The sequence below is a fragment of the Chlorocebus sabaeus genome, chromosome 22 (genome assembly GCF_047675955.1).
Source record: "Chlorocebus sabaeus isolate Y175 chromosome 22, mChlSab1.0.hap1, whole genome shotgun sequence".
Classification (NCBI taxonomy): Eukaryota; Metazoa; Chordata; class Mammalia; order Primates; family Cercopithecidae; genus Chlorocebus; species Chlorocebus sabaeus.
Genome location: NC_132925.1, coordinates 85,584,746 through 85,598,431, shown reverse-complemented (window position 1 = coordinate 85,598,431; position 13,686 = coordinate 85,584,746). Strand labels below are relative to the sequence as shown.

At 44.2% G+C, this 13,686-nt stretch overlaps 1 protein-coding gene across 4 annotated transcripts in view; it reads left to right on the top strand.

Moving 5' to 3' along the window:
- The window catches only part of CACNA2D3 (calcium voltage-gated channel auxiliary subunit alpha2delta 3), a 948,786-nt gene that overhangs the window by 28,942 nt on the left and 906,158 nt on the right, over nt 1–13,686 (top strand). Inside the window, exon 1 of one of the 4 annotated variants that reach the window (XM_073010037.1) lies at nt 3,107–5,742. The exons of 2 other annotated variants lie outside the window; for them this stretch is intronic. The gene's annotated coding sequence lies outside the window, so the exon portion shown is untranslated. Of the gene's footprint in view, nt 1–3,106; nt 5,800–13,686 lie in introns of those variants that run through there. One more of the 4 variants, XM_073010038.1, reaches the window with a different exon arrangement.

The following is a 13,686-nucleotide window of genomic DNA, read 5'->3' as shown; positions in this document are numbered from 1 at the left end:
GATGTTTTGTTGGAACAGTGCTGAGAGAATGATGTGTCCATGGACGCAGGAACATACTTGCCCCAGCACTTGGCATACTTATTCTTCTGTGATCCGTGCTGTGCTGCCTGCTCCTTAAGCCCTTCCTGTGTAGTCAGACACAAAGCTACCTTCACCACCTTTTCTGGACTCTATCTCCATCCTTCTGCCTTTATCTCTTCCTGCTCCCAGGGAGAAACCCTGTTTTCTCAGCCATCCTCTTTCCTGCCTCCTCATTGTTGCCCATACTGTTCCCTGCTAAATCCTTGCAGAGCTGTTACTATTTCAAGCACCTTTGCAGGTCCTGCTCAAATGCCACCTCTTCTATGAAGCCTTTGCTAAGCTCCTTGAAGGGGTTAGGAATAGAAACATGTTTATGCTACTGTGATCCTGGTCTACACCATTCCCACAGGCTCTCCAGAATGTTGATCCAAGATTGACTTGTGTTTGGTTATCTGTGCCCTTTGGTCTCTCTTGGGACACTGAGCTCCTTCCTAGAGGTCAGGGACTCTCTGCTTCAGCTCTGTCTCCCATGTAGCCTGGCATTAACATGTAGTGGTTAATATCGCAGAACATTCTCATCTCAGGAGCGGGGACATTTTGCTGTGGCTGAGTTTATACTACATGCCACACCTGTGGATTTCGATCGTTGGGTGTGTGCCTGTTTCTTTAAAAGCTGCATTTCTATTGGCAGATCTTCTTATTTGATAGGGCTTTAAAATGATGCTCACTTAAAAAAAAAAATCCATGAGTGACTTTATCTTCTCTTCAAAATCTTTGATTCAATGCATGTGAGCCCGTCTTGCACAGTCAAGCAAATAGTAGGTGCCTCAGATATTTCTAAAGGAATAAATGGATTTTTCTCAGAAGCCGTTCATTTGTCCAGCTCATGGTCCAGGGAGCAGTGGGCTGGGAGATGGACGCACTGAGTGGTAAGTGAATCAATCGAGGCCCCAGAGGGGGAGAGGCAAAGGCAAAATGAAACCACAGAATGCAATTGTCCTATCTTCCCTTCTTAATTTTTAATAGTGTTTATGGGACAGTAACACATGGGGAAATATTTTAGAGACATTTATAGATATTTTAAAGTATGACTTAGGCCGGGCGCGGTGGCTCAAGCCTGTAATCCCAGCACTTTGGGAGGCCGAGACGGGCGGATCACGAGGTCAGGAGATCGAGACCATCCTGGCTAACACGATGAAACCCTGTCTCTACTAAAAATACAAAAAAACTAGCCGGGTGAGGTGGCGGGCGCCTGTAGTCCCAGCTACTCGGGAGGCTGAGGCAGGAGAATGATGTAAACCCGGGAGGCGGAGCTTGCAGTGAGCTGAGATCCGGCCACTGCACTCCAGCCTGGGCGGCAGAGCGAGACTCCGCCTCAAAAAAAAAAAAAAAAAAAAAAAAAAGAAGTATGACTTATGATTGATCTTTTTAATACCAGGAGAATTTGTATTTAAGTGTGAGAAGAAACTCTGTGGCTGTGTGACTCAGGGCTTATTCTTTGTGAGAAGATTGCCAGGGCAGCCCCTCTTGCTTTCTGAACTTCTGGAAAGCAAGAGAGGTCCCCTGGGAAGGAACTTTCTCTAAGTTGGATGCATACAGGTGACACTGTGATGTGGGCAGGAATCCAGGGCTTGGGAGAGCTTTATCACACTCGCTTCCCCATTGTATTGTGTAAATGACGAGCCACAGGCCCACTGAGACCCCAGTCTCTTTTTGGAGAAGAATGCAGACAGATTCTTCTATATTGAGGACCCGTGGTGCAGAACATGCAGGGCACAGGGTATCAGGTTATAGAGACAGTTGGTAACTCTGTGACCTTGGGCGGGTTAAGTCACTGTTCTGGGCCTGAGTGTCCACGTCTGCAAAAAACCCGACAGTGATCTCCTGGGGAAAGGTAAGATCATATGTGAAAGCTCTGACCACAGCAATTGTTAGAGGAAAAAGTCAATGTCAGCAGTCTGCCTGAATCCTTTACTTGAAGACAGTGAAAGGAGACAGTTAGGAAAGGAGAAATGCACTCATATTTATTTTGCAGCAAAAATAAATATCTAACTGAGAAATGGGTGACCCCTGGGCTTGTGGGCTTGTGGAATAACTCAAACCTTATTTATTCAGTCAACATTTGTTGAGTATCTGCCATGTGTTAGGTACCGTGCTCATGTTACTGTTTATGAATGTTGAACAAGACAAATACGGCCTCAAGGAATTGAGTTTGGGAGGAGGACTGGATGGATAGATGCTAAAGAAATAATAAAACAGAGGCCGGGCGCGGTGGCTCAAGCCTGTAATCCCAGCACTTTGGGAGGCCGAGATGGGTGGATCACGAGGTCAGGAGATCGAGACCATCCTGGCTAACCCGGTGAAACCCCATCTCTACTAAAAAATACAAAAAACTAGCCGGGCGAGGTGGCGGGCGCCTGTAGTCCCAGCTACTCGGGAGGCTGAGGCAGGAGAATGGCTGTAAACCCGGGAGGCGGAGCTTGCAGTGAGCTGAGATCCGGCCACTGCACCCCAGCCTGGGCGACAGAGCAAGACTCCGTCTCCAAAAAAAAAAAAAAAAAAAAAAAGAAATAATAAAACAAATGTATGGCTGATGAAGAGAAACCTTAAAGGAGCTGTGGCCCATCTCATGAACTTTTAAACATGACTCACAAGAAGTATATTTGCATAGAAAATTGGTGTCTGTGCGTGCATGTGTGTAGCAATGGTTTTTCGTTGTATGGGCATTGCACTGGTATTTTTATTTTATTATTTTTTAAATGGAAATTCTCTTGCCTACTATTGGGTTGCCACTTGCAATCTAAAAGCTTCTGAAGAACAATTCTTTTTTTTTTTTTTTTTTTTTTGAGACAGGTTCTGTTGCCTAGGCTGGAGTGCAGTGGCGAGATCTTGGTTCACTGCAAGCTCCGCCTCCTGGGTTCACACCATTCTTCTGCCACAGCCTCCTGGGTAGCTTGGACTACAGGTGCCTGCCACTACACCTGGCTAATTTTTTGTATTTTTAGCAGAGACGGGGTTTCACCATGTTAGCCAGGACGGTCTCGATCTCCTGACCTCGTGATCTGCCCACCTCGGCCTCCCAAAGTGTTGGGGTTACAGGCACGAGCCACCGTGCCCAGCCCTGAAGAACAATTCTTAACCTTTCCTGCCGCAGTTCTGTTGGTGCACTTCTGATAAAGTGAAATGCAATATAAACTCCTTCAGAGCTTCCATTTTGGGTAGCATTCACTCCCTGAAGAATTAGAGTCTGAATAAGGTGGTAGACTATAATCAATAATTGAATTCTAGACCTAGTCCTAGCTTTTTAGCTGCAAAATATAGGCATTTGTATTGGCATGATTGCTAGGATTTATATGCATATTTTTAACTCCCAATAATAAGTGGACAAAATGACTCTCTCTAGCTAATTTTAATGCTCTTTTACATCCAGATACTTATTTTCTTTCTTTCAAACTCAAACACCTTTTACTAAGGTCCTACTATGTATCAAGTCTTTTTAAAACAGAGAAAAAACATAGCCAATGCTTGTCTAGTATTTGTTATGTTCAAGGTACTAATCTCAGCACTTAAATGTAATAACTCGTTAAATACTCACAATAACCTGATTAGGGAGGTTCTCTTATTATTTCCATTTTACAAATGAGAACCAAGGTTCATGGAGGTTAATTAATGGGCCCAAGGTCAAGTGATGGAGTTACATTTGAATCCAGAGGTCTCAGGCTTAGGAACCTGTGTTTTTAAATTGTGGGCTTTGCTAGCACATAGGTTAAAACAGTCTTTTCCGTGCCGCAAACGCCCCTTACTCTTTTCCCCACCTCGAATGATTATTGTTTCCCCAATTATAGCCACAATATGCCTGTTTAATTTTTTCTTTTGCAGGTAGCTTGTCCCAAGGACAGGCATCAGTGTCTGAGCACCTCTGCTTTGATCTATCCTCTGGGCGGATTTACCCAGTCTGCCCTTGTAGAGTCTGGCCAAGTGAGGTTTTGTCCAACCAGATTGTGAGATAACATGGTGTGATGTTGTACAGCCACCTTTAAAAAAATCCGTGATCTTGTTGCAGATGTACAATTCTGTTCCGTCAAACAAACAAAAAAAAAAAACCTGCCAGCTGCGATTGCCTCTTTCTGCTTCTGTGAAGTCAGTGTCATGTTTCCTACGTTTCAGTCATTCGGTTTTACCTTCATGGTTTTACCTGATACTTATTATTTTTCTATAAATTGACTTACTTAAAAAAAAAACTTCAATAAAATCATTTAAATGAAAACCTTGAATCAGTACTATAAATAAATGACATAACCATTATCACCTTCCATGGTAGAAGTAATTGCTGTGAAAACAAAACGAGAACATTAAATCCTAGCTGGTTTTGTTTGCCTGCTGATAGCCATTAGCTCGAGATCTGTCCTCTCTCTGTAAAATGGAATGTTGGAGAGGTGGTTGTAGTGGTCTGGGTTTAGTGGTCCATGGTTTAGTGGTCAGTATGCTAGCCTATGCTGCGGTAATAAGTACAACATTGAAATCTGTGACTTACCCCAACAAAGCTTTACCTATGGGTCACACAAAGCCTGCTGGGCTCAGAGTACTCTCCAGGGTCGTGTCCATCCTGAATCTCCACTTAAGGCTGCAGGCTATATTCATTCTGGCTCCATCACCACATCATACAGCTTGTCTGGTGGCTGCAGAAAGGGAGGAGAGGGTGAGAATGCACCATCTTTACCTGCCTCGGCTCAGAAGGGACCACCTAACTTCTGCTCATGTCTATATGGCGTAGGTCTAATGCGAAGGGACAATGCTGGGAAATAAAGAAGAACACGTGAGTATTTTGTTAAAGGTAACCTTAAATACTACATTGAGATTTTGTTTTATTTTGATTTTTTTTTTCATTTTTCTCTTAACATAAGCAAAAGCATTGAAAACAAGTTATAAAGAGGAAAACTCTCTCATGGTGTGGATGTATGTTATTTAGTGTTGGGCCTGAGAACTATTTGCCATCAGCTCTCATGTTCAAGCTGCAGGAATCTGTGCTTTAGCAGGTGCCAGCACCAAACCTGTGACCATGGGGCCATTGAGGAAGGTCATTTAGGAGCAGGGCAACTTCCTGGAACAAAACTTCAACCTGAACAAATTTTGTTTGTTTTGGAAAGGGATACCTCCCAGAACTTTGATTTACCATGGTTTAAAGATGCATAGAATGTCACTTTTATTGTTTTCATGTGATCTTGGCCTTGCCAACTGAGGTTTTACCAAACACATTATTCTCTTTAGGAACATGCTAATTTTATTTTTTGAGGCTATAGCCTGGTTTATGTGCAAATGTTAGATCTCCCCAGCTAGAAGAAAGCTTCATGGGTATAGGAAACCCTTCAGCCTTTAAATTGCCCAGGGGTTCAGTCACCAGCAGTAGATCCTGAATTGGTGATCTGGGTGCAAATAGTTTATTTACAAGGCGAACCCACGAAACACCAGCAGGGAAGTGGGGAAGTGAGACAGGGACAAGAAGGACATCAATAAAGCATATGCTATCAAGCCAGTTATTGTTGTGGACAACTGGAATTGTCATTTTCTAGGGAACTCTGGGAGCCCCTGCAGCATATACACCATGGAATTATCCCACCTACAGAGAAGGGAGCTGGGGCCTTCATACACTAGTGCCACCAGTCACTGGATGAGAGCTGCTCCTGGGAGGATGTTCCTCAGAACTTTCTGCCCAGCTGGAAGGTGAGCGGATGTGGAGTGGAGCACCAATTGCATCTGCTACACCTGTAGTGCCTATAGGTCAGTTTTTTTGACTCCCTGGGAGCCAGACTCCACGATGGCCCTCATTCTCTCCTGGTCTTCATGTTCTTGTATTGTCCTCTCCCACTCTGAATCAGGGCTGGTCCTTCCTGGCAGAAGTGATGATGTGTGACTTCTCAGTCTTTGTCTTTGCCTTCGTGGAGCCAGCCACCATGTCATGAGAGGCTCATGTGGTTAGAAGCTGAGGCCCTAGCCAACTGTCAGCACTAACTGCTAGCCACATGAGGGAGCCACTTTGGAAGTAGATCCTCCAACCTCATTTAGCCTTTAGTTGATGGTGCTCCTAGCTGAGGCAACCACATGAGATACCCAGCGCTAGAACTGCTCAGCTGAGCCCTTCCCCAATTCTTACCCACAGAAACCATGTGAGATGAGAAATGATCATTATTTTTTTAAGCTACTAGTTTTTGGAGTGACTTGCTGTACAGTAATAGATAGTACATTAACTGTATTAGTCTGCCAGAACTGCTATAACAAAATGCCATAGACTGGGTGGCTTAATAAGCAACTAGAAATTTATTCTCTCATAGTTCTGGAGGCTGGAAGTCCAAGGTCAAGGTGCCCTCAGGATTGGTTTCTGGTGAGGGCTCTCTTTCTGGCCTGCAGACAGCCACCACCTTTTTGTGTCTTCACATGGTCTTTCCTATGTTTGCAGGTAGAAAGAGAACTCTCTGGTGTCTCTTCTTGTTCTTATAAGACACTAGTACCAGTAGACAGCTTAGGGCCCCAACTTTATGACTCCATTTAAACTTAATAACCTTCTCAAAGGCCCCACCTCCATTACCACTGGGGGTTAGGGCTTCAGTGTATGAATTTTGGAATGTGTACAGGGGGACACAATATATCCCATAATACTCACTGAAGTCTTGCATGTTTTGGAAGTCAGCAGAGGTCTCCAGCCCCTGTGCTTGGGTGACTTCCTCTTTAAGTGAGGGGTAACAAGTCAAACAAAAATGTGACTTTGGTGGGAACATAAAGAAGAAACGGGCCGGGCACAGTGGCTTATGCCTGTAATCACAGCACTTTGGGAGGACTAGGTGGGCAGATCCTTGAGGTCGGGAGTTTGAGACCATGGAGAATCTCCATCTCTACTAAAAAAATACAAAATTAGCAGAGCATGGTGGTGCATGCCTGTAATCCTTGCTACTTGGGAGGCTGAGGCAGGAGGATCGTTTGAACCCGGGAGGTGGAGGTTGGGTGAGCCAAGATGGCGCCATTGCACTCCAGCCTGGGCAACAAGAGTGAAAACTCCGTCTAAAAAAAAACGAAACAAACCAAAACAAAAGAAGAAACAGGGATAAATTATCTGTGCAAAGACTCTTTTAGTGAGCAGCTTCCTTGTGATGATTACATGCAGAAGTTCTTTCGGGGAGGTAGGAGAAGCAAGAAACAAGATATAATTTTAAAAGGAGCTGCACTGTTTCAGAAGGAAATTGCCACCTAAGGTGGGAGGCACTGCAGCTTCCTGGTGCTGGAAGCACTGAAGATTGCCCTGTCTCCTGTGTTGCCTGTAATCTTTGGCGTTAGTTCCTGCAGTCTGGCTACTAAGAGCTTTGTGTTTCTTTAGCAGGGGCTGGGAGGCATTAGGAGCCCCTGGCCCTGTATTGCTGTGGCATTTTATTTGTCTTCTCTAGGGGGTGTATTTTCGAGCGGCAGCTATGAGGTCACCCTGGGTGCAGCCGGATCCCCATACCTGCTAATTTAGCTCCTTTGTGAGCTATTTTATTTCAGATACCTTCTGTGGAAATTTTGTTCCAGACTGACTTGAAAATGTTTTCAGTATCGATTCTCTCTTTGAACAATATAACCAGGGTTTGCCACTTGTGGGGGAAAAAGGAGCTCATCTTGAGCTTTAAGAACGGTATGAGGTGAGCTTCCTGTGTCCAGCCCACCCTGGTCAGAACAGTATGAGGTGAGCTTCCTGTGTCCAGCTCACCCTGGTCAGAACAGTATGAGGTGAGCTTCCTGTGTCCAGCCCACCCCAGGCAGAATTATGCCATGTGTCTTCTCTCTAGGATAAACCGACTTTTCTGTTTTACATAAAATCGAATCTCTTGAATAACAAAGAATACCGTAGATACTGAACTGGCCTCTCAGGACTAGATGGACACCCTCAGTTTTTCATGGCTAATAACTGTTTTTTTCCATGGTCATGTTCCCACATGGACTTCACCCACAGTGCTTGTTTCTGTGTTGTTTGAGGTAGTGGAGAAAGAGCACTTCCTCTTGGGAAAATGATTTTCAGTTGTTCACTTAGCAAGCACTTTTGATCCTGTTTTGCTTGAAACTTCGTATGCCCGTCTGCATACATGCAAAAGAAATAGGCTCTCTGGGTCCTTCTTCTGTGATGATCATAAGTTTACAAATATTTCATTTGTCCTACCTCTGTGCACATGAAATTGACCTCCCTGCCCTGCTGAAATTAAGTATTGTCGTATGGCTTACTTTGGCCAGTGGAATATGAGTGGGGGTGATCTGTTTCATATCCTGGAAGAAGCCTCTAAGAGTCACGTGTCTGTTCACACTGCCCAGCAATTGTGTTGTTTCAAATACTAGAAGCTTTGCCTCCCCTCCAGTTTCAGTCATCCTTTTGAATCCAACCCTCTTTAAATTATTCTTGTTTGCCTGTATCATTTATTTTCTGTTGGAATTTTGATTGATTCAGTCATCATAAAAACAGAACATGATCATTCAAGATAATTTAGAAAGTGGGGATGTAGAAATAAGTTGAAGAAAAAAAAATCCATAGTTTTATACCCAAATATCACTGATACTGACATGTGGTCATTTTTTTTTCCTTCTTGACTTTTCCTTGCTCAATACATTGTGCTTTAATTTGGTTGCAATCATTTGGTATGTACAATTTTAGGTGCTTTCTCATGAACATTATATTTTACATGGTGTTATTACACATCATAAGGGTCCATTTTAATAACTGTATAATAAATGATGCAGTTTAAGGAAAAAAATTCTAAACTTTAATATCATAAAAATTATATTCTGCATAGCTGAAATATATCCTGTGGTATAGGAGGGGGTAAATAAAGAAAAACAAATTCAATGAACCTTTCTCCAGTGCCTCCCGTGTGCCAGGCTTGTGTTGGGTGCAAGATACAGAAGCAATGATGACAGAACCACCAAGGTCCCTTGGGCTTAACACTGGTAAATGTTGATTTTGTATCTAATCCTCTTGGATTTGGTTGGATTTGTTAGCCACAAAATTTTTTAAAAATCTAATTTGACCAATGAAATTTTCCTCTTTTGAAAACTAACACACAAAAGATTGCTCTTTTCCCTGGAGAGGATTCAAGCTTTTGCAATTTGGGGGAGATAAACTTTATTACAAAATAAGACAAAATTATGAATAAGAAAGAAATCACAACACATTATTTAATCTAAAAGATAAAAGTGTCATTTATATAGCAAACATACTACAAACATCCAGAAAATAGCATACAATTATTATTATTTTATAAATTGTTTTAATTAACTGCCTGGCAAGCTCTATAATCTTGTTTGTTTCTTCTAGTTTTTGGCTGAATGCTTGTTGATCTACTCTTCATATGATGATGATTTTGTAATATCGTTTTCTATGGAGAGAATAGGAAGATGATTCATTCTCTTCTGGCAGTGGTTTTCCATATGGTTTGCACAGGAGAATATTTTGGGAACTTTTAAGAATCCTAATGTTCAGATGCTCCCTAGGCCCATTAAATCAGAATTGCTGGGGCGGGGTGCAGTGGCTCATGCCTGTAATCCCAGCACTTTGGGAGGCCGAGGTGGGTGGATCACCTGAGGTCAGGAGTTCGAGACCAGCCATGGTCAACATGGGCAACATGGCAAAACCCCGTCTCTACTAAAAATATAAAAAATTAGCCAGACGTGGTGGCGGGCGCCTGTAATTCCAGCTACTCGGGGGGCTGAGGCAGAAGAATTGCTTGAACCCAGGAAGCAGAGGTTGCAGTGAGCCAAGATTGTGCTGTTGTACTTCAGCCTGGGCAACAGAGGGTAACTCTGTCTCAAAAAAAAAAAAAAAGGAATTGCTGAGACCCTGACATCAGTCAGAACCCCAGCTGTAGAATGGGTGATGGAAGTTTGATTTTTATTATTGGTGGTTTAGAAAAGTTTCTTTTAGCTTCACTACTTGTTACTGGCATTGTCATATATGTTTTTAGGCTTGTCAAATCTGGGAAAACCTCTCTCCAATTTCTTTCAGAAGTAAGCTGTGAGACTTTACATTGTTTCAAGTTTTCTGTGCAGTAACTAATCTTAAATGTTCTTTGAATGGAAGACACTCATTAACCAATTTGTAATGTGTCCTCATTTTCTGGGTATTTTATGAGTTTTATGTTATTTTTCATTGAGATCAGTATTTTGTGTCAAAGGAGTAAGAAATTAAATTTCCTGAAGAAATGGGATTGGATGAGACCATTTTGCCAAAAGAAGAACGTGAACAAAGGTGAAGTCCAGCAGGCGAGTCCAGTGTAGGGAGGCAGCCAGGTGCCAGGTTTGCAGCTGCGGGGATGCCATCGAAAGGGGAGCCCGTGTGCAGGTGGGAAAGGGCTGTGTGCTGGCAAGTGTTTAGTAAGGGAGCAGTATGTTCATGAAAGACAGTGTCATGCCATGTTGAGATTATTCCCTTCACACACATAAGAGCTGTGTGAATCCCACCTCTGCCAATATTACTAACCAGCAATGACCATACAGGGAAATAAATTGTATAGATAGCCCTCTGCACCCAAACCCAACCCATCTCCACTGAGCTTCTCCTCTGCCAGATCCTTCCACTGCCATAGCCATACCAGTGCCACCTGCTCAAAAGAGAAGCATGACGGGCAAGTTGGGGTAAAGGAGACAGGAATCTTAGCCAGTTGAGATTAAAATATCTTACTTTTATTAATTTTACAAAAACATATGCCTGTGAACACATGTTAGGTCCCCTCGGAGGGGTGCCTACCAGGGAGGATCCCTGAACTGTGAGTGTTTTTAGTGTCACAGTTAACCCACCTTTGCTTCTGCATATGAATTAGTAACTGAATGACATAGTGTGCTGGCAAAGCTCAGGCTTAAGTGACAACAAAAGAGTTGCTGATGACAAAGTTCTAGGCCAAGAACCTTAAAAAGCAGTACAAACTTGTGTGCCCTTCCCAGCATGTTCATTGTATTTGAAATGACTGTTGCTTTTTTAGGTAGCAGCTTCACAACCTGTTCAATATCATGATATGAAAAGCATCACTCTTAGGTTGCCATCCTCTTTCCGTTGTATACCTTGACAAGAGAGTCCTTTAGGAAATACAGCAAAAGCTGAACAGAAGCCAGCCTAGTGTTACGGGTTCTGAGTCTCCTCATTTTCTGACGCAAAACAGCAATGATTGCTCCTTGGGGAATGACCACTGTGTGCATTTACGCCTTCCCAGCCATATGTGCCAAGGTTTAGCAGCTCATAATCTGGTTTCACATTCCTGGTCTTTGCCATTTCTGAGATGTATGCAGCCCCATGAATCCTGGAGGGGCTTGGGTCATGGGCAGTGCTCTTCCCCATGACTTGTTTGAGACAAGGCAAGAGATGGAATTTAGCCTCAGTCTGAAGGCAAGGACACTGGGCCGGAGCCTGTCTTTCACTCAAGGATATTTGAGTGCCTGCTCTGTGCCAGGTTTGGGTTGTGTGTTGGGGATAGATATGTTTCAGTCACTCTTGCTGAGTAACAACATGCCCCCAAACTTCATTGTGAAAAACAACCATTTTGTTGTGCTCATGGATTCTGGGGTCAGGAATTTGGACACAGGAGGGGTGGTCTGTGTCTGCTGGAACTTCAGCTGGGATGATGAAGGCTGAGGATGACTTGATGGCTGGGGATTGGAATCATCTAGAGACAGCTTTGCTCACATGCGTGTACTGGAACCTTAGCTGGGCTGTTGGCTGGAACCCTACATGGGGCCTTTCCATATAGTCTCTGACTAGGATGGTTTGGGCTTCCTCATAATGTGACAGGTGGGATCCAAGAGTAAGCATCCCTAGAGAACAAGGAAGAAGAGCTCGCATCAAAAATCACTTGGCATCACTTCTGCCGTCCTGGTTGAGTCTGTAGAATTCCACCTAAATTCAAGGTAGGGAAGTGGTATGAGTTTAAAACTAATATGTAGAATGGGAAATATTGCGCCCATTTAGGAAAAAAATGGAATCTCAAAACATCCCATATTCTGCCCTTATGAAACTAATAACCTAGTAGGGAAGACAGTCCTGCCCCAGATCACTCAACAGGTATCTATTGAGCACCTGTAACGTGCCAGATTCTGTCCTAAGGATTCAGAGATACATAAGACAGATGGAATCCCTGACCATGGAGCTTGCCTGCTGGTACAGAAATGGATGAGGAGTAATGAAATTAATATATAATGTAATTTCAGGTAGTAAGTGGTATGAAGAACAATAAATAGGGTAAGGGGATAGAGAATGGTAGGAGGTGCTGCCTCAGATAGCGCAGTTAGAGAAGCCTCACTGATTGGATACATTCTAGGCAAAGGGAAAAGCAAGTGCAAGGTCCAGAAACAGAAATATTCTTGGCATATTTGAGAAATGGTCAGAAGACCAGTGTGGCTGGAGCAGAGCCAGTGAGGAGGAGTGATTGAAAATGAGGTTGGAGAAGCATCAAGGGGTCAGATGATGTAGGGCTGTGCAGGTTGTGGTGATGACTTTGGATTTGACACTAAGTGCTTATAAGAGCCAGCTTTTGCTGAGTTATACTGCAGTAATGACCAAATCTCAGTGTCCGACAACAGCTAATTGTGATAAGTACTGTGAAGGAAAATCTCAAGGGAAACCTTAAGGAATGGCTACCTACAGTCCACCTTTTAACCAAGACCTACATGGTTGCATGACCTTCATGAGTTGGCCATGGCTCTTTTCCACGTCCCTTTCGTCCCAGGACTCTGGCTGAAGGCCATGCCATTCTCTGGGAGACTGCTGTCCTTGTAGCAGAAGGATAGGGTGATGGTGGAATCCATAATGGCTTCTAAAGTTGCTGTTTTGAAGTGCGCGTTTCACTTCCTGCTCGCATTTCATTGGTGAAAATAAGTCCGCTGCCTGATAGCAGCGGAGTGGGGGTGATTAATTCTCTCACAGGGAGGGGTAGAAATCAGTTAGGTGCAAGCAACAGCCTCTACCTGTGAGCCAGTGGAGGCTTTTGAGTGGGTAATGACATAACCTAGTTTGCATTTGCAGAATAACCCATGCAGAAAACAAATGTCACACTGCAGCTGAAAGGACAGTGAGGAGGGAGAGGGCCATGGTGCCTTGGTCCCCAGAGTGACGGCATGCGGAGGCGTCAATGCATCTACCTCCAGCACCCCAGGCATGATGTCAGGTGCTGCAGGAGGTGCACCCCTTCTCACACAGACCACATGGTCTTGTCAGGCACAAGACCTAGGGAACGGCTCATTTCAGTACAGTGTGGTTGGTTCCTGGAAAGGGAGAGGGAGAGGGATCAGCCCAGGGGCCAAGCAGCCCACTGCGGGTACCTAACACAGTCAGGAAGGTCAGGGAAGGAGATGGCCAGCCCCTTGGTGGAGATTGAACATCAAGTAGCAGGTAGCCAGGTGAAGAGGAGATGCTGGGGAGACAGGGAGGCCACTCCTGGCTGAGTGACCTGTACCTGCAAAGACTCTCAGGGGGAGAACGGCTTTCTGTCACTGTTTCTGTGTGTGAGGGAAATCAGAGGGTAGGCCCAGCTGTCCCCTGACTTTCCTGTGGGGCCTGGCTGCACCTACCCCCTCTCCCCAAATCCTCCAGGAGTTCTCAGTCTCTCCCTGGATCTTGATTCCACTGGCATGAAATCTGTGAGTCTCACCTTGAGAATCCTCCCTCTG